Source organism: Pongo pygmaeus, chromosome 6 (assembly GCF_028885625.2).
Source record: "Pongo pygmaeus isolate AG05252 chromosome 6, NHGRI_mPonPyg2-v2.0_pri, whole genome shotgun sequence".
Lineage (NCBI taxonomy): Eukaryota > Metazoa > Chordata > Mammalia > Primates > Hominidae > Pongo > Pongo pygmaeus.
In genome coordinates this window covers 78,779,665-78,806,442 of record NC_072379.2, presented here as the reverse complement: position 1 = coordinate 78,806,442, position 26,778 = coordinate 78,779,665, and the positions used below count along the sequence as shown (strand labels likewise).

The window sequence follows — 26,778 nt, the reverse complement described above, 5'->3', positions numbered from 1 at the left end:
ACTTGAAATAAAACCTAATGAACTATTGTGGATTAAAAGCCTATTGTATGTTAAATATACATGCAAGAGTACAGAAAAGATATTGGAAGGAGATGGGAGAGATGTGTAAACCATCTTTAACATTATTTTGGACAAAATATTTTTAAGATAGAAAAGGCGGGGTGCCGTGGCTTGCACCTGTAATCCCAGCACTTTGGGAGGCCAGGGCGGGCAGATCACTCAAGTCAGGAGTTTGAGACCAGCCTGGCCAACATGGTGAAACCCCATCTTTACTAAAATACAAAAATTAGTTAGGCTTGGTGGCGTACGCCTGTAGTCCTAGCTACTTGGGAGGCTGAGGTGGGAGAATTGTTTGAACCTGGGAGGCGGAGGCTGCAGTGAGCTGAGACTGTGCCACTGCACTCCAGCCTGGGCAACAGAGTGAGACTATGTCTCAAAAAAGAAAAAAAAAAAAAAAAAAGAAAAAAGGAAATGAGAGATAAATTTTTAAAATTCTGTCTTTGGTTTAAAAAAACTGAAAAAGTCAGCTCAAATTCAAACTTAAACAATATTATGAAACAGTAAAGATGGCTGTGAAAAATAAAAGTAAATTTTAATCCTGATCTTGTAAGAATTATAAGTGAACACATCAATGTACCTAATGTATAAAATTAGAGCAGACTTATGAAAATTTAAACCAAGTGATAAATTTAAATATATTCATCCAACCATCCATTCACCCATCCATGCATCTGGCCATCCACATCCATCCATCCATCCATCCACCCACCCACCAATCCATTTATTCATCGACGAATGATTATGCTTACTTACGCTCAGTGTACTTTCTGGACTAGCAACATCAGCATCACCTGGGAGCTTGATAGAAATGTAATTCTTGGGCCCTAACTTGGGCCTATGGAATCAGAAACTGGGATGGGGCACATCAATACATTTTACCAAGCCCTCCAGAAGACTCTGCTGCATACTTAAGTTTAAGAACCATCTGCCTGGAGCGAAAAGGTTAAGAGCATGCTCTTTGAAGTCAGAGAAATTTGGGCTTGAATGTTTACATTTAGGCTTACTGCTTCTGTGATCTAGAACAAGGTCATTTGATCCAAGCCTTAATTTCCAAATTAGTAAACAGAGACACAGTATTTCAAAGCTATTGTTAGGATTAAATGAGATAATATATACAGATGGTATCTAAAGTGTATATTGATTATACATACAGTGCTTGGTGCATAGTAAGCACTCAGGAACTGATGTCTGTTATTTTTCCAGGCATGTAAGGGCCTGGGTTAGATGCTACAGGAAACACTTTGTTAATCAGACACAGTTTCTTTCTTCAAGGGTCGTATTCTGAAAGAGGAGCTATACAGCATATAAATAATCATGATACACATTAGAAAGTGTTAGGTGGCAAAAGAGTGGTGTATAAAGAACCCTGGGAGAGTTCTGAAAGAGTGGAGGAAGTAACATTTGAATGGGCCTTTGAAAAAGGGGAAGCTTTTGGATAGGCACAGATCAAGCGACGGACGGCAATTCAGATGAAAGGAACAGGGGGAGGAGACAGGGAATCCTGGGATACATGGTTTGGCTAATGGGATAACAGCAGGGTGGCCATACAATTTATTGTCCAAACAGGGACACTCTGTGAGTGAAGAGGGCATCATTAATAGTGAAGCCCGGACAACAAATATAAATGTGGACCATGCCAGGCACAGCAATCATATGGTCACCGTGGAGAATAGGCTGTTGGGAATACAGTATTGGACCTAGGGAAGGAGAGTGGGCTGGGTTTGTGTGGTTCCGAATGACAGGCTGAGGGCTTTGCTTGTTAAGCAATGGGGAGCTGCTGAAGGTCCTGAGCAGGGAAGTGGCCACAGTAGAGTGGTTTTTCAGGAAGATGAGGTTGGCAGCTCTGTGTAGGCTGCTATACAAATGGAGACAGGGGATGGATGACAGAGATTTCCAGGGTAGAAATGATGAGATTTTGAAACCAAATAAATGGGTCAGAAAAGAAGAAAGTGAAGTTGAATCTAAAGTTAAGATTTCAAGCTGAGGTCAACAAAAACAAGGAGGGCAGGAAAAGGGGCAGATCAGGGTAAGATATCACAAGTGTACTTTCATGCATAATGTATTCAATTTGATGGGTTCCATTACATATAAGTGACAGGGCCTCAACGTGCCGCTGAGATGGGGAAATATGAAAACTAGTTAGAGTTGTATTCTTATTCCAGTAATGTTGTCTCCATTTCTCAAAAGATAAGCCATTCAATATCTCAGTATAGCACACAGGCTATTATCTTGTTTTGCATTTATTTTATATATCAAGCACTTAAAATTGGGCAACAAGAATGTTTATGTTGTGCTTAATATGGACCACACTCAGTTCTAAGAACTTTACAAATATTACAGATTTAATCCTCATTAGAATCTTATGAGCTTGACATGATTACACTTATGTGTCACTTAATGATGGGGACATGTTCTCAGAAACATGTTGTTAGGTGATTTCGTCCTTGTTCACACATCATACAGTGTACTTAAATAAAGCTAGATAATATAGCACCTATTACATACCTATACTTTTTTACAAAGTATATATTGTATTACAAAGCATTATATTACACATGAGATGGCCTATTTCTCTTAGGCTGCAAACCTGTATAATATGTTATTGTACTGAACACTGTAGGCAATTGTAACACAATGATGTTTGTGTATCTGAACATATCTAAACATAGAAAAGGCACAGTAAAAATATGGCATAAAATATAAAAATGATAAATCTGTGTAGGGCACTTCCCACAAATGGAGCTTGCAGGCCTGGAAGTTGTTCTGGGTGAGTGAGTGGTGAGTGAATGTGAAGGCCCAGGACATTACTGTACACTACTGTAGACTGCATAAGCACTACACTTAGACTACACTAAATTTATAACAAATGTTTTTCTTTCTTCGATAATAAATTAACCTTAGCTTACTGTAACTTTTTTACTTTATAAACATCTTTAAACATTTTTAAATTTTTTGACTCTTCTGTAATAATTCTTGTCATAAAGCACAAACACATTGTACAACTGTACAAAAGATTTTTTTCTTTATATCCTTATTCTATAAGCTTTTTTCTATCTTTAACTTTTTTCACTTTTTAAACTTCTTTGTTAAAAACTAAGACACACATCAGCCCAGATTTGCACAGATTTAGTATCATCGAGATGTCACTAGGCAATAGGAATTGTCAGCCCCATTGTTATCTTATGGGACCACCGTCATACAAGGTCATTATATGGTACTTGACTGTATCTCCATTTTTCAGATGAAGACACTGAAATATTCAGAAGTTAAGAAACCTGCCTGAGATTATACTGCTATGAAGTGGGGAAGCCACAGGTTGAACCCAGGAGATGCTCACTGCAGAGACTGAGTTCCTCACCAAGGCACCAGGCTGTTTCTTACACTAAAGGCATCCTAAGGGAACATAATGGAATGGGGATTGGAAAAACTGTTAGATAATGTTTTCTTGGGGTGTTTTGTTATTTATATGAAAACAAAAGATTTTCCAGTTATAATTATCAAACTGCTTTCATAGAACCAAAATAAATAAGATACTTTGAGAGTATGGGAAAGTTATATAAGTTCATATTGCATAATGACACACTTATTTGGTTTCTAAGTTTCATCATTTCTACGCTGAAAATCTCTCATCTTTTCCCTCCTCTCCATTCTTGTAGCATCCTACACAGAGCTACCAAAATTAACTTTCCTCAAAACTGCTCTTCCATGGTCACTTCCTTGCTCAGGAACCTTCATACCGACATAATTTCATAATGTCCGATATCAAGGCACAGTGTCAAGATTCCAACCTGAACCACTCTGTTATGCCACCTTCCAAATGACAGGTGACTTCTTTGAATCACTTCGATTGTTACTATTTTAAAAGTGAGTGTGGAGTAAGGGTGGAAGCCTAGCAGGGATTTTTGGTAGAATTATAATTAGGGCATTATAAATATAGGACAGCAAGAGGTAGCTGGGCCTTCAGAAATATTTTGGGAGGTAAGGAATATTTTAAACTTGGGAGTACCAGAGTTGCTGCCAATCCTGCCTCTCTTCAGGGCAGACAAGGCCCCAAGGAGAGCAAGAGAGAGCCTTTTTTGGCCATGGCTCCCTAGAGCAGACAAGAAGCAAGCATTCAGGGCAGTACTCATAGGAATCAAGACTATGGTTTGGTGGGAGCATCCCTGTATTCTATCTTTCAGTGACGCAAAGAGGAGGGCAAGACTTTCCTTGATGAGGCCAGGGCACCAAGCCAAACTGTTAGGACGGTGGTAGATGCAGAAGCTATGCTTCCCAGTGAACCAGATTTGAAACCCTGGGAGAGGAGTCAATTAAAATAGAAATCAGGGGAGTGAGCCCGCGAGCCAACCCCTCTGCAAAGGCTTCATCTGATTCAGACCCTCCTGAGCTTTTACAGAACCCAGTACCCATCGCAATCAGCACTTATGAGCATTCGCTTAAAGATCTGTCTCCCCAAGTAAACACTGCACCCTGTGAGTGCTGGGATCTGTATTATTTGACTGTATTCCCACCAAGCCCAGAGCCTGCACAAAGCATGTGCCCTGAGTAAAATGCCTCTGAATGAATAAAATGAGGGTAGAGCTCGGATCAATTGGGGTCATTATACTAGAAGGAGGCTTATAACTCATTTAGTACAATCCTATTGTCTTACAGATGATGTGATACACAGAGGTTAAAGGGCTTACTAAGGTCCCACGTTGGGTTTAGTGCTAGAGCTGGACCCAGAACCCAGAACACACAGGCGGATTCTTTCGCCTCCTCGCCCTGCTAGAGGCATGAAGACAGAAGACAGCCCCCACAGTCATTCTAACATTTGTTGGCTGGCTATTGGGAATGCAGAATACATTTTCCCATGGAGGCAGGTTTTTTCTTCTTCTTTTTTTTAAATGGTGGTTCGGTTCCCAGGCCAGGCCACAAAAGCCTATTTACCCCATAGCTGAGCTCAACTATAAAACCAGCGGTAGCTCTGAGGCCTCACTGAACCCCCAGCTCCGAGCCTGCAGTCCGAGGGGCAGGTGGGCAGCTGGCTCTGCAAGGGGGGTGGGCAGCGCTCCCTTGAGCAGACCAGGAGTGTGGGGCGGGGGCTGGGCAGGGGGGCTGGGCAGGGGGCCCAGGCAGCAGCTGCAGGAGCCTACAGCAGCCTCTGAATGCCTTGGTGGTTCTTAAGTGGATTGTTTGTAAGTTGGGAACTGTCTGTACTTAGAAAGGCGGATTTCAAGAGGTAGGGGATCCTATTTCACTTGAAGGCCCACAGTAATGAGGGTTCTTTATTCGTAATGAAGTAGCCACTAATTGGAGGGACGGGCTCAGGAGGCCTGGTGGAATTTTGTACTCCTGGACCAGAACTGAGTAATATTATGCAGTAGCCTGGCAACCCTTTACTTTTGCACAAAATTCATATAAAAATTTACCATGAAGTGCCTGTCTGACATTCACTGTGTTTATGATTAATAATGATAATAACAGGGTAGCTTATACACAGCCTTAAGGCTAAGAAAGTAAATTGAATTCTCAGTTTCTTCCAGTTTTTTTTCCCCAGTCAGATTAGGAACATTTGGAAAGTCCTTACTCTCCGAGTGGGCTGAAACCTTTCATATTTACCCAGAGGAGACATGGCTCTAGTTTCTAAGGACTCATCCAAGAGATGATCTCTTTCCTTCCTCTGCCTCCTCAGACAGACAGAAACATTCCATAAACTCACAAATGTTGTAAAAGTAAATGTACAAAAAGATAATGTTAATGGAACTGAAAACGTTACAGTAGAGGCATCAATTATAATAAGGTAATACAGTTAGCCCTTCTGGACTTAATGAAATGTGTTCAACTGCATTGGAATGTTCTGGTGCCCCCTGGAGGATTCTAAAACCTCACAGAAATGGTTTAGTACCTTTCTTCAGATGGCTTAGAAAACCCTACAGAGGCAATGTGTTTCTTTTCTCAGGTTCAAATCAACTTAACCTGGCTCAATCGCATGCAGAGGGAAAAAGCAGGAACTCAATCTAACATTTAAAAGGTTTTTAGCCACCATAAGTTTGTCATTAGAATGGAGGTTTTTGGATCAACAACAGAAACTATTTTTGGTTTGTGAAGTTTACAAATCTAACAGTGCAAAGTTCACAGTTACATGTGTGATCTCTCAATTTTTCTGGGCTGAGTGTTTAGTGAACAAGGAAGTTTGCTTCCATGAGCCTTCCTTTGACTTAGTGCAGAAAAATTAAACATTCTGGAAAGTTAAACATTTAGCTTCTAAATTTTTACTGCCCTGGAATTCCTCAGGAACATGACTCCAGTATGATGATGAACAAATGGTCATCAGAGTTGTTTATTCCATAGTTATAGGTCAGCAGATGTGAGGAACCATCGTCTGACTCCAATAAGCTTTTAAGATGATAGCTGTCCGTCGTTCCTGTCCTGCACTTTATACGAGAGTAACTGAAATCACTATTTTGATGTATAATGTCCCTGCTATCATCTAGTCTTAGGTAATTTATCTGAAAGACATTGACCAGGTCTCACTGAATTTGCAAAGAATAATGCTGGCACATAATTGTAATTATATCACAATAGCTACAACATAAATACAATATTGTAATATTGTACAGACAGTCCAGGATTTGCCATGGTTTGATTTATGATTGTTTGACTTAAAGTTTTTGACTTTGCCAAGATGCAAAAGCAACATGTATTCAGCAGAAACTACTTCAAGTACGCAAACAACCACTCTGTTTTTCATTGTCAGTACAGTATTCAATAAATTACTGTGAGATATTAAGCACTGTAGTATAGTATAGGTTTTGTGTTAGATGATTTGGCCCCACTGTAGGCTAATGTAGGCATTCTGAAAACATTTAAGGTAGCCTGTGGTAAGCTATGCTGTTTGGTAGGTTTGGTGTATTAAATGCATTTCCGATTAGGATATTTTCAACTTGATGGGTTTACTGGGGCATAACTCCTTTGTAAGTCAATAAACATCTGTATATATGTGTTATATAATACATATTGCTTATAGTAATATTACATATTATTATAATATTGTATAATATTATAATACAATATAAACCTCTACTAATGTCACTTTTTTCAGTGCCATTCCTTCTATTCTTTCATATACTGGATGTTTAATTTCTTAATTTGAACATTATAAAGAAATGTATTAAAATTCAAATCACAAAGACACTAAACATAATTCCAGACTTCTAGAAAAGTTGCAAGAATTCTTTGTATGCCTGGATACCCTTCACCCAGATTCCCAAAATGTTAATTCACCCAAACATTATTACATTTGTTTCATTTTCTAAATACAAACACACATAGATTTTTTTCTAAACTGTTTAAGAGTAAATTGCAGACAGAAAGTTCCTTTATTTTTAAATAATTCAATATATATTTCCTAAAAATAAGGAACTCTCTTACATAACCACAGTATAATTATTGAAATCAGGAAATTAATATTGAAATAATGTTATTTAATATTACAGACCTTATTGTGATTTTATCAATTGTCCCAATAATATCTTCTATGACAAAAGAAAATCTAAAATCATACACTGCATTCAGTTGTCATGTTTTTTCAGTCTCCTTTAATCTGGGAAGTTCCTGGGTCTGTCTTTCTTCAGGGCAGGTATTTTAGAGAGTGTTCCACATTTTGGGTTGTCTGATGTGTCCTCACACTTAAATTAAAGTTATACACCTCTAACAGTATAACAAAAGTCATTCTGGCTTTTCCTCAGTGCATGATATCATGTGGCACATGCTGTTGGTTAGTCCCACCACTAGCAATGTTAACTTTAGTCTTTTGGTTAAGATGGTGTTTGCCAGGTTTCTCCATTTGAGTTACTATTTCACCCATTGTAAATAATACAATATAGTTTGAAACAATGTAAAGACAATGTAAAGATCCTATATCTCATTAAACTTCCATCCATTAGTTTTCATATTCATAGATGATTCTTGACTGAATCAATTATTTTTATGATGGCTTGCAAAATATGATTTTTGATTTTCAACATTCTACATTTATTGGTTGGCTTTCTACTTTATTTGTTCTCCTTTATTTGTTTGTTTATATCAGAGTAGCTCATGGATTCTTACTTTATCCAATAGTATTAAATTTACTAAAATTATTTATTTAAATTAGTAATTTATTTTAATGCTTAAATGATCCCATATTTGGCCAATGGGAGCCTCTTTGGGCTGGCTCCTATGTCATTTTGACAAGTCCCCCTTATTCTGTAGGTACTTTCTTCATTTTTGGCATAACATGATGTTCCAGGCTCTTTTCTACTTTACCTGCCTCAGATTTGAATTTAACCATTTCTCCAAAAAGCCCTGGTTCCTTTTAGTGGAGGGTATGTAGAAACAAAGATCTAGTTTCTAGATATGCTCAATGCTACTAGAGTGAAACTGCTTCAAGGTCATCTCAGAGGACTGAGCTGGGAAATGTTTATATGTATATGTAAACAAATGTGTGCATATCCACAAGTACTCTCAGACACAATACACATACACATATACATATTATAATCCATGCACATCTACATTAATTTACATATATCTAAACACATACACACATGTATGTATGCATGCATGTATGTGTGTATGTATTAGAAACCAGGAGTTTACATCCATATCTCCAATTTGAATCCAATACTGCAGAGTTCTATCTCATCCTTTTACCGCAACTGTAGCTCTGTTCTCCTAAAGTGCAAAACCTGGCTCCTACTGTCCACAACTTATCTGCTCAATCCTGCAATGCACGAAGAATAGTTTCAGAATTGCTCACCTATGCTTCTGCAAAAAGAGAGATCTACTAACTAGAGTTGAAAATTCCAAGGGACCAGGAATGACATTAAATCAAAGAGGTCAATATATTCATTTTCTAAGTCAGTCTTGTCAAAATCAGTAAGAAAATGGTGGTGGCAAAAGCATTCTATCCTTCAAATTCTTCCCTCTGTAGATTCTGCCATTGTGTGATATCATACCAAAGTTAGAGTTTGGCCAGATATGACAAGAAAAAAACTGTCTTTTGTTCCATTTGCTTATTTATTCATTTATTACATTATACTTTGCCTGCTTCCATAACAAACCTTTGAGTAATAACACATCTAAGCAGAAAAGCTAACAGAGAGAGACCAAAACCAATATAAAGAAAAGAGGAGATGATTTTATGTGGAACAGAGATATTCTAAGAAGGTCACAGGAAAGGACCCTGTGATAGGTGGAGTTTCTGTGTTTGCCTGTGGTGGCTGCAAACAAATTACCTCAACTGCCTCTATCCTAACAGCACTCTTTTCATTTTCCAAGTTCACTTTCAGTCTTTGTCCGTATATGGCCAATTAAAATTATATAGTTATCTTCATAGATAAAATGATCTTTTAAAATCTTTGCCCCTTAAACTGGTAACAGGTTTGATGATATTTCATGCCTGGAACAGAAGCAGTGTTCCTCCAAAGCTGGCTTGCTCTGGAATCCTGTCTGTTATACACAAACACACATACACATATGTGTGTAAACTCTCCTCCCCACTACATTATACCCTAGATCCCTGAATCAGAATCTCTGGGGCGGTGGGGTTGGGGAGACCAAATGTAATAAATGTTAATATCAGTGAAAATGACTTACAGAATCAGCCAAAAATAAATTACTTTTTATAAAAGTTCATGTTTGTTTATAAAATAAAAAACGTTAACATCTTACTTTCAATTTTCTTTTTACGAAGTCAACAGTTTATTAAATATAACTTACTTATTTGTGAGAAAAGGCTATCTCTCCTTTTAAAATTCTTACCATTTTAGCTTAATTAATTTTACCAAACTGGCAAGAGTCTGACTTAAAAGTCCCTTGAGCCATCAAAAGCTATAAAAATGTTACTTCTTCTTGACCAAGTTATTTTCTTGAAGCAGATTCCTACAAATTCAGGGGAATTTTCTAAAATATGGGCAAAGGTTTATGTACAAAAAGTTTCAGACAGCATTTATTTGCTCACAAATGTAAGCAATCTAAAAGTCTAATGTTAGGGCGTTTTATATAATAAAATATTGGGCTATTGTCATCACTTTTTTTTAATAAAGAATTTTTTGACACACAGGGAAATGCTTATGATAAATGGAAGCCCTTTAAATGTAGGTATTGGGTCTTTTTCTGTGTTAAATCTCCAATGTCCATGCAATGCTAAGCACTTAATAGGTGCTTCAAAAAAATTTTTTTTATGTTGAGTTGAAATAATAAAGCATTAAAAATTATATGTGTGGAAGAAAATATTTACAAAAGACATGTATGATAAAGGACATTCTATTCAAAATATACAAAGAAACTTTAAAACTCAACAATAAGAAAATAACCTGATTTAAAAAGTGGCAAAATATATGAATAGATACTTCACCAAAGATGACATACAGATGGCTAATAAGCATATGAAAAGATGCCCAATATCATATGTCATTAGGGAACTGCACATTAAAACAACGAGATAATACATAGATACTAGAATGGCTAAAATCTAAAATACTATCAAATGCTGGTGAGGATGTGAGAATACAAAATGGGGCTGGGTGCAGTGGCTCACGCCTGCAATCCCAGCACTTTGAGAGGATGAGGTGGGCAGATCCCTGGATCTCTTGAGGTCAGGAGTTCTAAACCAGCCTGGCCATCATGGTGAAACCCTGTCTGTACTAAAAATAGAAAAAGTTAGCCGGGTGTGGTGGCGCATGCTGGTAATCCTAGCTACTTTGGGAGGCTGAGGCAGGAGAATCCTTGAACCCGGGAGGCAGAGGTTGTAGCGAGCCAAGATCATACCATTGCATTCCAGTCTGGGCAACAAGAGTGAAACTCTATCTCAAAACAAAAACAAAAACAAAATGGTATCGCCACTTTGAAAGACAGTTTGACAGTTTCTTATAAAACTAAAGTTCTTACCATATGATCTAGCAACAGTGCTCCTTGGTGTCCACCTGGAGTTAAAAACATCCGGCTGGGCACAATGGCTCATGCTTGTAATCCCAGCACTTTGGGAGGCCAAGGCGGGAGGATCACGAGGTCAGGAGTTCGAGACCAGCCTAGCCAACGTAGTGAAACCCCATCTCTACTAAAAATACACAAATTAGCCAGGCATGGTGGTATGTGCCTGTAGTCCCAGCTACTTGGGACGCTGAGGCAGGAGAATCGCTTGAACCCAGGAGGCGGAGGTTGTGGTGAGCTGAGATCGTGCCACTGCACTCCAGCCTGGGCAACAGAGTGAGGCTCCGTCTCACAACAACAATAACAACAACAAAACCAAAAACAATAACAACAAAAAATTCCACATAAAAACCTATACATGAATGTTTACAGCATCTTTATTCATAGTTGCCAAAAATTGGAAGCAACCAAGATGCCCTTCAGTAGATGAATGGATGAAAAAACTGTGATACATCCAGACAATGAAATATTATTTAGTACTAAAAGGAAACGAGCTATCAAGCCATGAAAAGATATGGAGAAATTTAAGTACATATTACTAAGTGAAAGACACCAATCTGAAAAGGCTACGTGCTATATGATTCCAATTATACGACATTCTGAAAAAGGCAAAACTATGAAGGCAGTAAAAAGAACAGTGGTTGCCAGGGGCTCAGGGAGATAGAAGGATGAATAGGTGAAGCACAGATGATTGCTGGGGCAATGAAACTACCCATATGCTACTAGAATGGTGGGTACATGTCACTATACATTTGTCAAAACAGAATCTACAACACAAAGAGTGAACCCTAATGTAAACTCTAGACTTTGGTTGATAATAATGTGTCAACCTTGGCTCATTAATTGTAAAAAATGTACTGCACTGATGGGGGATGCTGATGGTGAGGGAGGCTGTGTGTATGCACTGGGTATGTGTGTTGTCGGGTGGTAGGGAAGTGGGGAGTGAGTATACAGAAACTCTGTATCTTTCTCTCAATTTTGCTGTGAAGCTAAAAATTGCTCTTAAAATAGTCTATTAACTTTACATATAATATATAATATATTGATGTGGTTTGGCTGCATTCCCACACAAATCTTACCTTGAATTGTAGCAATTCAATTATCACAGGGGCCAGGTGGAGAGAAATGAATCATGGCAGTTCCCCCATATTGTTCTTGTGGTAGTGAATATGTCTCACGAGATCTGATGGTTTTATAAATGGGAGATCCCCTGGATAAGCTTTCTTTCCTCCCGCCATGTGACACGTGACTTTGCTCCTCATTCACCTTCCGCCACGATTGTGAGGCCTCCCCAGCCATGTGGAACTGTGAGTCAATTAAACTTCTTCCCTTTACAAATTACCCAGCCTCGGGTATATCTTTATTAGCAGACTAATAGATACATTAATATATAACATTTTTCTACACATGAGCATTTTAAAAATGTATGTACCTTTGGGAAGGGGTAAAAAAGACAGATGTGTATCCTTAATATAGATGCTGAAAAAAAAAAAGACAGATGGTAAAGATGAGAAAAGATAATAAAAATTATGCTTCAGACCCTTAAAAAATGTCTACCATTTGCCAACCACATTAAAAAAAAAGAAGAGGCTGGGTGTGGTGGCTCACGCCTGTAATCCCAGCACTTTGGGAGGCCGAGGCAGGCGGATCACAAGGTCAGGACTTCAAGACAAGCCTGGCCAACATAGTGAAACCCCATCTCTACTAAAAATACAAAAATTAGCCAGGCATGGCGGTGCGTGCCTGTAGTCCCAGCTACTCGGGAGACTGGGGCAGGAGACTTGCTTGAACCCAGGAGGTGGAGGTTGCAGTGAGCTGTGATCACACCACTGCACTCCAGCTTAGGCAACTGAGTGAGACTTCGTCTCAGAAAAAAAAAAAAAAGAAGAAATAATAATAATAATAATAATAATAATAATAATAGAGGCTTTCTATTAAAGATGAAGGGTGGAAGCCATCCATTTAGCTCTATTCAACCCTGAAAGCCCACCAAAAACTCTAAGGGGGCACAAACGAGAACAAAGAAGATGGGAAAAGAGATATCACTACTAAACGTTGGAAGCTGGAAAGTAGATAGATGAGTTATAACTAAATGAACAGACCCAAGAAAGCTAAATCCAAACCTGGCAATGGAAAAAAATCTAGAAATTACCTGGTTAATTCAGAACTCTCAAAGTTTTACGAACTGGTGGTTTGGATACCTTTGGAAGTGGAAGTGATAGTGGGGTTAATAAGAGTAAGCTTGGCTGAATGTCTGTTTAATTTGTTAAATGCCCGGATCCCTCCCTTCACCCCAAGCAGGAAAGGCTGCTTTTCTGGAGAATATAAAACACAGGGATATGCTCTGGAAAACCCAGGGACAGCTGAAGGCATGGACACTGTTATGAACCCAGGGAGATGAGAGGGAGTTTACATACTAAATGTTGATATTCTGGCTCCTTCCCCTACCGTGGCTCCCACAATTTTGGCAACAATATATATTCTCTTCAAGCAAAAAGTGAAACAGTCTCCCCTACAGAATCTGCCAAGTGCAAGAAAATATATGCCTAATATATAAATACCCTTTAGAATACACTAAAGATACTGACAACCGGATCACTCTTTAATGAACCACAGTTGACAAATTCCACCCATATACACAGAGCCTCTAAGCAGCTTTTCAGGGTCTCCTTCTTTAATATGAGCCCATAATCAAAGACTTTTAGCCCTTTGAGGCCAAACTTTCTAATTAGTCTACAGACAACAGAGAGAGCTGAAAGATGCAACTGGGAGGCCAGTAGAGGTATTTCAGGTAGAAGGAAAACAATTCACATCCTCAGAGAGATGAGGGAATACCTTACTCATAAAGCAAGAACAGGATGTTATAAAAAAGGAACATTAAAAAATAAGCAAAAATCTCTAAAAAATAGATGGAGATGATAAACCTTAACAGACTTCTCAAAAAGCAGAGCAAGAAGATTAAAAAATAGTATAGGAAAAGACAATACATAGTAACAATAATGGTTGTACTTTCATATCAGTGGTCAGAATGCTATTGTTTGAAATTTTCAATGAGATGAACATTTGAGTTGTAAGAAAGTTCCACATCCATTTGGTTTCTACATTTTATGATTCTGCTTTACAGTTGTAAGTCATCAGAAATGACAGCAAGCCTTGGTTTGGTAACATATTTATACTTAGTTTACTAAATATGTTGTTGAACATTTTGTGGAAACGTCATGAAAGAAAACATCAGAAGTTCTCACCCTTACTGGAGAGAGTCTCCTCTTAGACAATACATTAATGAATCAGTTGAATCTAGCTTTTCAACAGCACCATATTTCTTTTTAGAACTTATTCTGAATGGAGCACTGTTTACTGTTTACATTTATAAAGTTAGTTATTCTAATACATCAATATTTTCATCTCAAATTTTACACTACCATGAATTTCTTTGAAACTATTGATCCATGTGTGTGAACAGGCAGATATAATACAAACAATGGTAACAATGAAAATGAAAATTCAAGAAATATAAGCAGCAACACATCAACAGTCTGAAGATACATTAGCCATGAGAAACTGCCCTCTGATAGGTGAATGTTTGCCAAGACATAAAGACTACTGACCACTGACCAGTAACATCTTTTGAGGACTGGGTGCACTTTGAAGAGTGTGGAGTTAGAAGGCAAAAGGATTTCTGTACAAATCATGGTAATTTCAATATAATAATAATACTATATTTCAAATTTGTAACATGTTTGTGGACCAAATTTTTGGCTCTCTCAAACCAACAAATTGTCTAGAGTCTATTTAAGGGACAAACAGCTAGGGAAACCCTGTTCTTTGGAAGTGAAACTACAGACCAGCATGCACGTAGCTCATCAAAAAGCCTCAGGCTATAATCACAAGACGTAGGCAGAATCCAAAGCAATGACCAGAAAGAAGCTGCAGGGTTTAAGGATGGAAGCAGAAGTGGAATTATATGAAACTAAGGCCGCTTGAGTCTCAGGGCCCCTTTCTAGACTTTGCACCAAATTTTGTATTTTTTTTTTCTTAAAGAGGGCTCCAAATACGATACAATCCCAGGTCTTCCCTGAACGAAAGGTCCCTAGAAATCACTAAGATGAACTGTCTGATTTTACAGATGAAAAAACTGAGTCCCGGAAAGGACAACTTGTTGAAGTCAAACTGTGGATGTCAATCATTTAATTAAAAGTCAGCTTCCCCTTACGTTTCATTGGAAAGGACTGCATTATACCTCTTGGTCACACTGCAATAACTGCCCTGGCTAGGCCCACAGGCTCCCTCTAAGGGAGGCTGCCTGCCTCTTCCCCCTGCCCAGCGCAGCCTCTGCTGAAGGAGCAGCCCTAACCTAGTCTCTGAAGAGGAGTGGCTTTGTAGCGACCCTGTGACCCTGTCCCGCAACCCTACCGCCATTCCATCAACACAGCTGATTAGACTAAAGGTTGTCACCCGACCCAAGGGAGTCATTCCATCTGGGTCAATGACCTGTGAGGTCATCTGGTATAAAGAGCTTTGCTCAAACACAAAAACCAATGACAAGCTAGACCAATCAAATCCTCTGTCTTAGAAATTTGAACTGGGACTATGGAAAGAAACAGAAAATTCATAGTGGGGAACTAAATAAGATAGAGACTCAGAGGGTGGCTGCACACTCAACTAGAAACCCATGAGTTTTGCCTGCTGAGGAGAGATGAGGTAGGTCAGTTTTAAAGCCCTGAGGGACCCTCTAGTTCTAAGTCCTTGAGGTATAGTTGGGTTGTTGTTCTTCCTGAAAAGCCAGGCATGGTGGCTCCAATTGCTGCTTGATTTCTAAGTTTCTCCTATACTCCCTATCCCCACACTAACCACCAATTCTCAAAGAGCACTCGATCCTTGTGTATCATGCGATATCGGCAAAAACTCAACTCCATGCTTTTGAAAACCCTGATGGCAAAAAGCAGGGTAACTACCTTCAAAGTGAAGTCTGAAATCACTTATGAAGAGAAATTGCTCCTTTACTCTTGGGAGAAAAACTTTAATAGGTTTTTAATTACACAAAGGGAAGGCCGATAACATATTCTGTAAAGGAGGCAGAAGTCAGAGACAAGGAGGAGCTAAAGGGCTCTGCATTATGAAGTGAATGTTAATCATCCTAGTGGGTAGGTTATATCTCTCAAATTGCTTCCCTTTAGACTAGTAAGACATTAATCCTCTCTGAGGACCTCAGGAAGAGGCAAGCCACAGCCAATAGCACTCCCACATGGCAGAAGGAAGCTGTTTCTTGTGACATGGGACCAGGCTGAGTATGGAGGAGAGAAGCATCCTCAAGTGGACTCTGGGAGTACTTGACCAATAAATTCTTTGAGGAGTCACATGTCTGTGTTATAATTCTCTCCCATTACAGGATGACAAGGGATGACCTGCAGAAAAGTGCCACAAGTGACAGCCACAGTAGAACTGCGGAGCACAGCATTCCTGTGAGATTCCTGAGAATGCCTGGGCAGGGACTCCTGAAAAGTCTTGCACCTCCAGGAAAAATAGCAAAAAGGCTTGAAGCATCAGTATTTGACCATTAAAGTGAAGTATGGCTGCTATATTCTAGAAGGGAATGGGACATCTGGGTTTCACTTGGTTTCAAAGAACCTCACTAACATGGTAAGTAATAATAAATCACCATCCAGTGTCACCTTTAAAAACAAAGGAAGAGTTTTTAGGCATGAATAAATGCATGTATATAAAAAGAGTATATATATGCATCAATTTTTATTTTGTTGACGATCATTAGAGAGCTGATTCAAATGGAATTCAATAATCAGGAAACATTAGTTCATACTCCAGAGGTAGCACAGCTTCCAAAGTCAGCTAATCAATGGCTCTGTGAGGTCCTAAGGGGCCCAGGTTCTTTGATCTCTCTTCTTGGCCCCTCTCAGCTGCTCCCTTTGCCCTCACCTGGCATCTTTTATGGTCCCAAGAGGGCAAAGCAATTTCAAGATGTCACATAAACACAGGCATGATCTTTCACTGAGTATCCTTCTTAGGACAAGGACACTTTTCCCAGAGGTTCCCTACTGCCCACAAACCAACTTCTCACCTCTTACTGGCCAGAACTGCATTACCCCTATATAATCTTAAGTCTGTGGTAAAGAGTAGAATTATCAAGACTGTCTTAGACTAGTGGTTCTCAAACTTGTACATGCATCAGATCCCTGGAGGATCTTATTAAAGCACAGGTTGCTAAACCCCACCTCCAGAATTTCTGAGTCAGTAGATCTGAGATGGGGCTCAAGAATTTGCATATTTAACAAGTTCTTGAATGAGGGTAATGCAGCTGGTCGGGGGACCACACTCTGAGAATTATTGTTTTAGACTGTTTGGGAGAGAATGGATGTTAGGGAATCAACCAAAAATATGTGTTATAGATAATCATTTTATCAGAAGAGTATCCCATATATTTTGGAATGATATATTTCTATCAACTTTCTTTTGAAAATTAAAATTTCTAAAAGTTGTGTATGTAACAAACAATACAGATTGTGGTATACCACAAGCCAAAATATGGAAGCAGAATACAAGCTAATGGCCTATGGCAGAAAATGTGGTTTGCATAAATTATGTTACCCATTGTCACAAACATCCACCCATCCTGCTCTGCACACTGTGCTACTTCATGCTCCTTCTTTTGTGGACTTCTCTTCCTCCAGGTTGAAGGGAAATCATCCACACACCTGCTGAGGTGGTATCAACCTCAACCTGTCTCCTGGCAGAGGAGACAATATGAGCAAAGCGTTGTTTGGAGAAAATCAAGTAGCTTGATGTTATTGCAACAGAAAATATGAGGCTGAAAATAGTGTGAATTAAAACCCTAGATTTGGACCAGAGTGAAACCACAGAGGGCTTTGTGGGATGTTGAGGAGCTTGAACTCAATCCTGTGGCCTTGGCAGCTACTTTGCAGAGACGTTGATGTGGTTGGATTTGGGTTTCATTTCAGTCACACTGGGATATGTGGAAGGCAGACTTGAAGCAGGAAGTCAAGCCAGAGACTGGTGGTCCAGGCGAGCGTCACAAGGCCTGAACAAGAGCCGAGATGACAGACTTAAGAAGACATAGATCTGGAAAATATTTGGAAGGTCAAAATACGCTAATCTGATGACTTGTCAGATGTAGGAGGTGTGAGAGAGTAAGGCATCAAGATGTTGTTTAGGTTTCCAGCCTCAGTGAGAATAAAGGGAGCAGTTCTGCACAGCAAAGGAAACAACAACGTGAAGAGATGACCCACAGAATGGGAGAAAATAATGTGCAAAGTACCTGACAATGGATTAATAACTAGAATATATAAGAACTCAATAGGAAAAAATCTAATAAACTGAAATAAAAGTGGGCAAAGATTTGAATAGACATTTCTCAAGACACAGAAATGGCAAACAGGCATATGAAAAAGTGCTCAACATTGCTCATCATCAGAGAAATGCAAATCAAAATGACAATGAAAGATCATCTCACCCCAGTTAAAATGGCCTTTATCCAAAAGACAGGCAATAACAAATTCTGGCAAGGATGTGGAGAAAAGGGGAGCCCTGATAAATCAGTACAACCATTGTGGAGAACTGTCTGGAGGTTCCTCAGAAAACTAAAAGTAGAGCTACCATATGATCCAGCAATCCCATTGCAGGGCATATACCCAAAAGAAAGGAAATCAGTATATCAAAGACATATCTGCACTCCTGTATTTGTTGCAGCAAATACAGGCTCTTGGCTGTTCACTACAGCTATGATTTGGAAGCAACCTAAGTGCCCATCAATAGATGAATGGATAAAGAAAATGTGGCACTTATACACAATGGAGTACTATTCAGCAATAAAAAGAATGAGTTCCTGGCCAGGCATGGTGGCTCACGCCTGTAACCCCAGCACTTTGGGAGGCCGAGGCGGGCGGATCACTTGAGGTCAGGAGTTTGAGACCAGCTTGGCCAACATGGTGAAACGCTGTCTCTACTAAAAAATAAAAAAATTAGCCGGGTGTGGTGACAGGTGCCTGTAATCCCAGCTACTCAGGAGGCTGAGGCAGGAGAATTGCCTGAACCCAGGAGGCAGAGGTTGCAGTGAGCCAAGATCATGTCACTGTGCTCCACACTGATGACAGAGCGAGACTCTGTCTCAAAACAAAACAAAAAACAAAAGAACGAGTTCCTGTCATTTGCAACAACATGGATGGAACTGGAGGTCATTTAACATAAGCCAGGCACAGAAAGACAAACATTGCATGTTCTCACTTATTTGTGGAATCTAAAAATCAAAACAATTGAACTCATGGAGACAGAGAGTAGGATGGTTACCAGAGGCTGGGAAGGGTAATGGGAAGTGGGAAGGGAAGTCGGGATGGCTAATGGGTACAAAAAATAGAAAAAATGAGTAAGACCTAGTATTTGATAGCACAACAGGGGAACTACAGTGAATAATAATTTAATTGTACATTTTAAAGTAACTAAAAGAGTATAACTGAATTGTTTAAAACACAAAAGATAAATGCTTGAAGAAATGGATACCCCATTTTACATGATGTGATTATCATGCACTGGATACCTGTATCAAAACATCTCAGGTACCTCATAAATACACATACCTACTATGTACCCACAAAAAATAAAATTTAAAAAATTTAAAAATACATCAACTGAATATGTATTGAGTTAAAGCATAGTGCCATGTGTTTCTGGGATGACAGAAGTAATTAGGACTTCTTTAAGTTGAGCAAAAAAAAAAAAAAAAAACAAACCAAAAAAAGAACAATTACAAAACAATATATTAGAACAATTACAAAGTACTATATTAATCAAAAAGTGAACTTGTGGAAGTTTGGGGTTTTATGCCAGATTAAAGGAGTGGCCATAAGTTGACATGGAAGAAATAAAGGAACAGACTGACTTCCTGTTTGGGGGACGCAATCATGAAGGGCACAGACATAAGAGCATGCACATGCCATGTGAAGGTTGACAAGTATGGAAGGGGCCTTGCTGGGAATCAAAGAGATCAGACCGATGAGGTCTCATGGAAAAGGAGCAAAAAGAACACTTGAATATAGGAAACTGGATTTACTAGACTGTAGTTGACTACTGAAAATCATTTTAGATTACTGAATATAATGAAAGAGTTTCATGAATATTTAAGCCACAGTTACGAATATTAGTTGAGTTTTGAGCTGGTAATCCTGGATCCATCTACTAAATGTCCAGCCAAACAGGATAGTTTCATAATTTATCATTCTTTTCTAATTTCTCACTGTCTATTTCTCAGAAAAGCCATGTCTTGCTTTGGCTTCTTTTGTAACTATAGACATGTTCTGGACTGAAGTGTTTCATGTCTGATCTACTTTTACCACTGCTCTATTCTCTTGATGCCAAAAAACCCCACAAATTTCATTTACTTTAGTGGTCAATGAGTATGGCAGATAAAAACATACTTTCTAGAGTGAGAATACTTGTGTTTTAGTCATGGAAAATTGGGGCAATATTTTTGTAATATATCAACGTGGTTTTCTATCTGCATGTCTATGTGCCTGACCTTCTCCATTGCCAGCCTGAGACATACCTCTCTCTGGCTGTGCCTCTGGATTGTTGCAGGAGAAATACAAAAAGAAAGTTGTACTCTCCAGCTTCTGACAGCCCAAGTTCTCAAGTCTGCAGCAAGACAATAAACTTGAAACTCGGGCTTTTTAAAGGATTAGGAAGTGTTTATCTCCCACTTTAGCAGGTGGACTTGATCCTACACTTCGTATTATGGTGGTGGTAGTGATGGGGTTAATGACAAGAGAAAGGAAGGGACAAATCCTGCTCACCCCTTTCTCTGCTGGGGCCTTCAATCAGGGAACTGGGCCTTTTAAAGACACATGGAGCCCAACTTTGTCGCAGGGAGGAAAAGCCCTGAGGGAAAAACCAAAGGCAGAAGATGAGCTGCCCCACCGCCTGTTTGGGAGTTTGCAAGGGGGTTGCCTCTCAGGCCTGCGTAGGGTCAGCTGCATTAAAATAAAGCAGTGCAGTTGATGAAAAAGGGCAGCGTTTAGCTCCCAGGTTTCTCCATGAGCTTTTGTGGTATGGAGAAGAAGAAATTCAGAAGATCTTCTATGTTTTATGGAAAGAAGAGGGAGGTGGCTGAGGGTGCTGGCCAGTACATTTGCCAGGGAATGGCACTGGGTTAGAGGCCAAATGGAAGTCCAAGGTAATCAGAGTTGCCATTAGGGAGATTCATCAAAGGAAGGAGGCTGAGGATCCTAGAACATTCCTAGGGCTGAGGAAGGAGACCAGGCATTCCCCTGGCCACAGGCTTCAGGAACTCACCATGCAAGCCCAGATGCTGCAGCAAGATAAGCAAGAAACCAGGGGACAGGGAGTGGCCTCAAGGACACCATGTCCCCTGCCTACCCCCAGGACACAGTCAGCCCAATGCCCTCCCTCCTGTGGCAGAGAACGCTTCTGAAAGAGCATCCAAAAAGAGATGATTTGAAACAGTACAGAGGAAGCCAAATTTTGAATTGACTCAACATTTAAACTGAAACAACAGAGGCTTTTTAACCTTATTCAACTGACAAGTGTAGAAGACCCCATCATACTGCTCATGAAGAAACTGCTTTAGTTCCAGAAAATAAGGGGATGCATGTGTCAATGTGGTCTGAGTCAAATTATAATCCCTTCCACCTGGCCCTGACATGTTCTGACTGTGTCACATTGAGACAGTTATGTAACCTCTCTAAGCGTCAAAATCCTCATCTGTGAAAAGGAGATCATAGTGTCTTCCTCTTGGGGAGTTTCAATGAGCCCATTCATGTAAAATGCTTAGAACTGTAGCTGATACATGATAAACTTTTTAAATGTGCTAATTTTGTTATCACTTCTACTTTACATTCAATGTCAAAGTTTCGTTTATTCTGTTCAAGAATGGCTAACTACATCTTTGTCAAAAAATGTCAAAGTACTGTATTTCTGACATTCTTCATTTATGATTTCACAACCTCTAGTGCATTCCCACAAGCACTGAAATGCCATTCTGGGGATGAATGAGAATTACTGTTTTTATATCACCCTTGACTTTTTCTCAGCTTAGTAAACATCTTGGTACTCACCATAGAAATTACCTCCAAGCCAGGATGATATTTCTTAAGAATAATGTTAGCTGTAACAAACTGCAGAGTAAAATGATGGAGGCATCTGTAGGACCTGGTGGTGAGCCTGCTCTGTCTTAGGCTGATTACTCCTAAGAGGAAGAACCAGCTATAGGCAATAGACACACCACAGGAATGGGGGAAAATGCAGAGGGGAGGATTCCTTTGTGAACCTGTGGGCAATTTTAACATACATATCAGGACAGGACAGTGCCAGAGTGCCCCGGCAAAATTCCTTGTGATTAACATGGGTATATTAACTGTCAGAATTGTTTGCTGCTGAGTATTCAATTATAGATATTAACTAACCTCGGGCTCCATTCTAGCTCTTTCAGTTTTCTGTATCAACCTAGAGAACACCAAGGGGGCTTTAGCTGAAACAGGAGAAGTGATTTCGTTAGAAAGGTTAGTACTGATTCTAGATAAACAAAATAAGTAATCTTTGAGTGTCTGTGATATACAAATTTCTAGGCTCTAAGCCTTAGGTAAACATGTATGTAAGTACTAAAAAGCACATTAAGCCTTAATATAGTAGAGTTCCTGGGAAATCAAGTGGTTTAAGTGACTTTTCCATGTAGGTAAAGCATATTCTATTAAAAAAAAGTTAAGAAATAAGAAATCTTCACGTAAGTCAGATACCTCTTATTAAATGTCTATCTTCTAAAATAGAGCAAAATTGCCTTTTTTGAAGGATAAGTCATCATCATGAACATCAGCTATTTCACAATGGTGCTCTGATAAAGTATTTCTCAAGGTGTGATCTATGGATCCCAGCAAAGAAATTATCTGGGAGCCTGTTAAAAGTCAGATCTCTGCGCCCCACCCCAGGCCTCCAGAATCAAAATCCTTAGGTAGAAGCCAGGATTCTCCACATCCAACTTGCTTCTCAGAGGATTCTTACACTCAACTCAGGCCAGAGAGGCCCTAATTCAGAGTGAGTTGAGATGTTCTTCACTGGAAATGTCTGCAGGGGGCCTGTTAATTTTCTGTGCCTATTTGCTGTAGGGCTTCTGATACTTTCCTCTTATGACTGCAAACCTTTCAACAGTGACGGGCTTTAAACCACTGGGGCAATTTGCAGACGATCCTTTGCTGGATGCTGGCCTTTGTGATGTCTACTTTCCATCTGTGAGCCTCAGCTTTGGGTCCCTGAGTTGAGCCTACTGTTACAGGATTCAGGCGCCAGACCCCAAGGAACTCAGGCTCTAGACCTGCCATTTCACCTCAAAAAACCACTCCAAGAATAAGGTAGAACAGAAATGTGAAATGCCAAACCCAGAAATGTGACTGGATGTTCAAGAGACAGAGGGATTGGTGAGAAGGAAAAAGTCCAAATACTCCTTAAGGGTGCTTGGAACATGAATCACTCGGGTCAGAAAAATGAGTTCAGAGGATGTGGCATGTACTGGAAGATGTGACTGCTACTTGAACATGAAGCCAGGTCTCCTCTACCCCAGAAACCTTTTTTTCCAATAGTAACCTAATATTACACAAGGATCTGTTTATCGAATTGTAGTAATGTGGGGCTGGAAAGCTGAGAAGAGCACTGACTGTAGAGTGAGAGGCTTTCGTTCAAATTCTAGTTCATACGTATGGCTATAGGCAAGTCAGTCATGGCTGCCCCGTGGTCTTATCTGTGAAAAGGGAAAAAGAATTCATACCCTCGCTAAACTGTTGTGCAGTTTTAATGAGGTAATGAGTATGAAACAGCTTTGTAAACTGTAGAGCATTTTACCAATATTTAATCAAAAATATTCTGCATTATGTACATATTTAAAGAGCTGCTACATCTATCTACAAGGCAGAATGTTAGGGAAAACTCTAGGCTGGGAAAAAATTCAAATATGTTAATTTTCTTACATAAATAAACCTATCATATTGTTCATTGTGGAGTTTAAATATCTGCTGTGCTTTTGTACTAAGAAAAAGATATTTTTAAACAAAAAATGAGCAGTCTTTTGACTTTTGCACAACTCATGTTTAACGTTCTTTTAAACTACGTTTTTCTTATTTTCTGGATTAAATGGTAAGAAAGTTCATAAAATCTTCATTTTATTTTCAAAATACTCTTTCCTATTGTCATCTCCTTAACGTCAACTTTACTCGCACCATTTATTAGCTGAAATTGCAGAACAGTGGGGAAAATGGGGACAAGCCAGGGAGAAAGGAGGGACAATTAAGTCCACAATGAATCTAATAGGTTTTGCCTAAAACCTAAAATACACTAAGGATAAGGAAGAGGGAGTCTAACTTACGAAATCTAACCATTGTCTGGTTTCACATCATGACTTTTAGCTGTTGCTTTTTATTTTAAAATGGAAGACATGAAAAAAAAAAAAAAAAAGGCGGGAGGAGGGGGCTAAGCTAATTCTTTCAGCAGAGAATTAATGAAAAGCAGACGGAGGCCTGGATAATAAGTACCAATAAAAGCTTTAGCTGACATAGCTTCAGTTTACAAATCCCTGGCTTTTCCTGGCAGTGCTTGGGGAGGGAAGGTGAGGAAGCATGGCATACACAGCCTGGATGAGGAAGATATGCAGATCTTTAAAATTAAAGATGTTTTCAATGTCTTATTCTAAAATACTTGATTTGTGGTGCCTCTGATAAAATTCCAGTGAAACCTGAGTATGCCACACAGTCTCTAGTAACCCTCAGAGGAGCCACATCCTCTGTGTTCCCAGTCATACCTGACTTTAACACATACATTTTGTTAAAAGGAGCCCAATCCATAACATGCGCACAAAAAGATGTGTGGTTTAGAATCTGCATGTGTTTCCATTTCTTTTTAAACTTGAACATTAGGAGACCCTTATGAGAGTATTAAAAAATAAACTAGTAATAAACAAATATTATGAAGCCAGAGGGATATTAGTTTGATTTATGGCAATTGATACTACTCAGAAACTTTTAATGACAAAATTGGGGCTAGCAGGAACATAAATCCTCTTGGGTTTAGTTTGTAAGACCTGGAAGACTCCCAATGAAAAGGAACTGATGAAATCGCTAGATTGAGAGAACAGAGTTGAGAGAGAGACTGTAGGGAAAGACTGTGCCTCAGCACATTAAACAGCATGAATAAGAATTAGAAGTAGATGCTGAACACAGAGCAAGTCATTAAGGCTGTCAGAAAACCTCCACGTCAGGAGACGAAACCTCAGCCTGTAGGGTGCTGCAATCCAACTCAAAGGCCTGGAGTAGGGTTGAAAAGTGTGGAGATGGTTCCCTCTGAAATAGCTGCCCCCCTCCACAGCCTCTTTCCCCCTCCCCCTTCGTTCTTTTTTGGGAAAGGATTTTCTCCACGTTCTCATTGATGCTAAACATAGAACATGTTCCTTCTAGGACAGAATTGAAGATATGTGGGAAAAGTTGTCTTTTTACTTTCTCACCTTTTTTCCCTTTCTTGATAAGCATAACTGCTTCTTGAAGTTCTCCTACAACAGTGGAGGCTTTTAAAAGAAACACTCTCATCTTCTTTCCTGCTATTCGGTGGATTTCCCTCAGGCACTAGTTTTGATCCTTCCATCCCTAAGTGACTTCACCTCCTCACATGCCTCTCCCTGCTGATGGCTTTCGAAAATGACTTCATCCTCCAACCTCCTCCATCCAGCTGCCCACATGACATTACCTTGGAACTTAGCTTCCCATCTTTGCCCCTAAAGCCTGATTTCTCTCTTCCCTTTACTATTATTAGAAACAAACCATTGAAAAACCCTCCCCATTTTTGCCAATTTAAGAAACTTTTCTGTTATTCTCCCTTTTCTTCTGTTCTTCAATCTCATTGATTCTCAATATTTTTAATACAGATTATTTTAATGGGTAACACATGCACATGGCACAACATTTAAAAGGCAGGAAAAGGCGTATGGTGAAACCTCAACCTCATTCTTAGCTTCCTCAGCTCATCTCATCCCCAAACTTGGTTCCAGGCCCTGGAAGCACTTGCGGTTGCCAGCTTCTCCTGGATCTTTCCCCCACAGGTTTAAGATAAAAAAAAAAAAAAAAAAAAAAAAAAAGAGAACAAGATCCTAAATGTAACATATTTTGCCCCACTATTTTCTCAGCTTCCCTATTTGAGAAATTTCTTCATTTATTTCACATGCATTAATCTGTAGACTATTTTCCCCTATGGTTCCTCCTCTTCCGATGTGGATATTTTCCAAGTCTGTTTGCCTGAACCTCTCTCAGAACATGAACTAATAACCATGAACTATTTTTGCTTGTAAGCATGGCTGAATACCACTTCTAGTGGTCCAGGACAGAATTTTATTAAAAAGAACAAAGCAGAAGAAAACCTCATCCCTCAATTTGTTTACATAATTAATCTATCTTGAGAAACATCCCTCATTTCAATGTCAGCAGTCACCAGCAGAACCACAGTGAGGAATCAGCATCTAAATGACAATGGTTGTCTCAGAGTCACAGCTGGAGAGAGAATTTTAAAAGATGGATGCACAGATAGATGGGTGGTTGGATAGAAGGAGCCAATCAACTGTGAAGTGTTACCAAGCCCGAAAATCATATTTCATTTGATGGTAACAACAGAAGCCTGATTAATGCATGTGGGAATTTCATTTCAGAGTTATACCAATAGGCTCGTAGGGTCTGCTTCTTTTTAGGGCTCCCT

At 39.3% G+C, this 26,778-nt stretch overlaps 1 protein-coding gene across 18 annotated transcripts in view; it reads right to left on the bottom strand.

Annotated features, from left to right (window-relative positions):
- Positions 1–26,778, bottom strand: part of ICA1 (islet cell autoantigen 1) — a 153,860-nt gene that overhangs the window by 72,208 nt on the left and 54,874 nt on the right. For 2 of the 18 annotated variants that reach the window (XR_008503554.2, XR_010126941.1), the window contains exon 7: positions 3,336–3,453. The exons of the other annotated variants lie outside the window; for them this stretch is intronic. The gene's annotated coding sequence lies outside the window, so the exon portion shown is untranslated. The remainder of the gene's footprint in view (positions 1–3,335; positions 3,454–26,778) is intronic. 18 annotated transcript variants of the gene reach the window in all.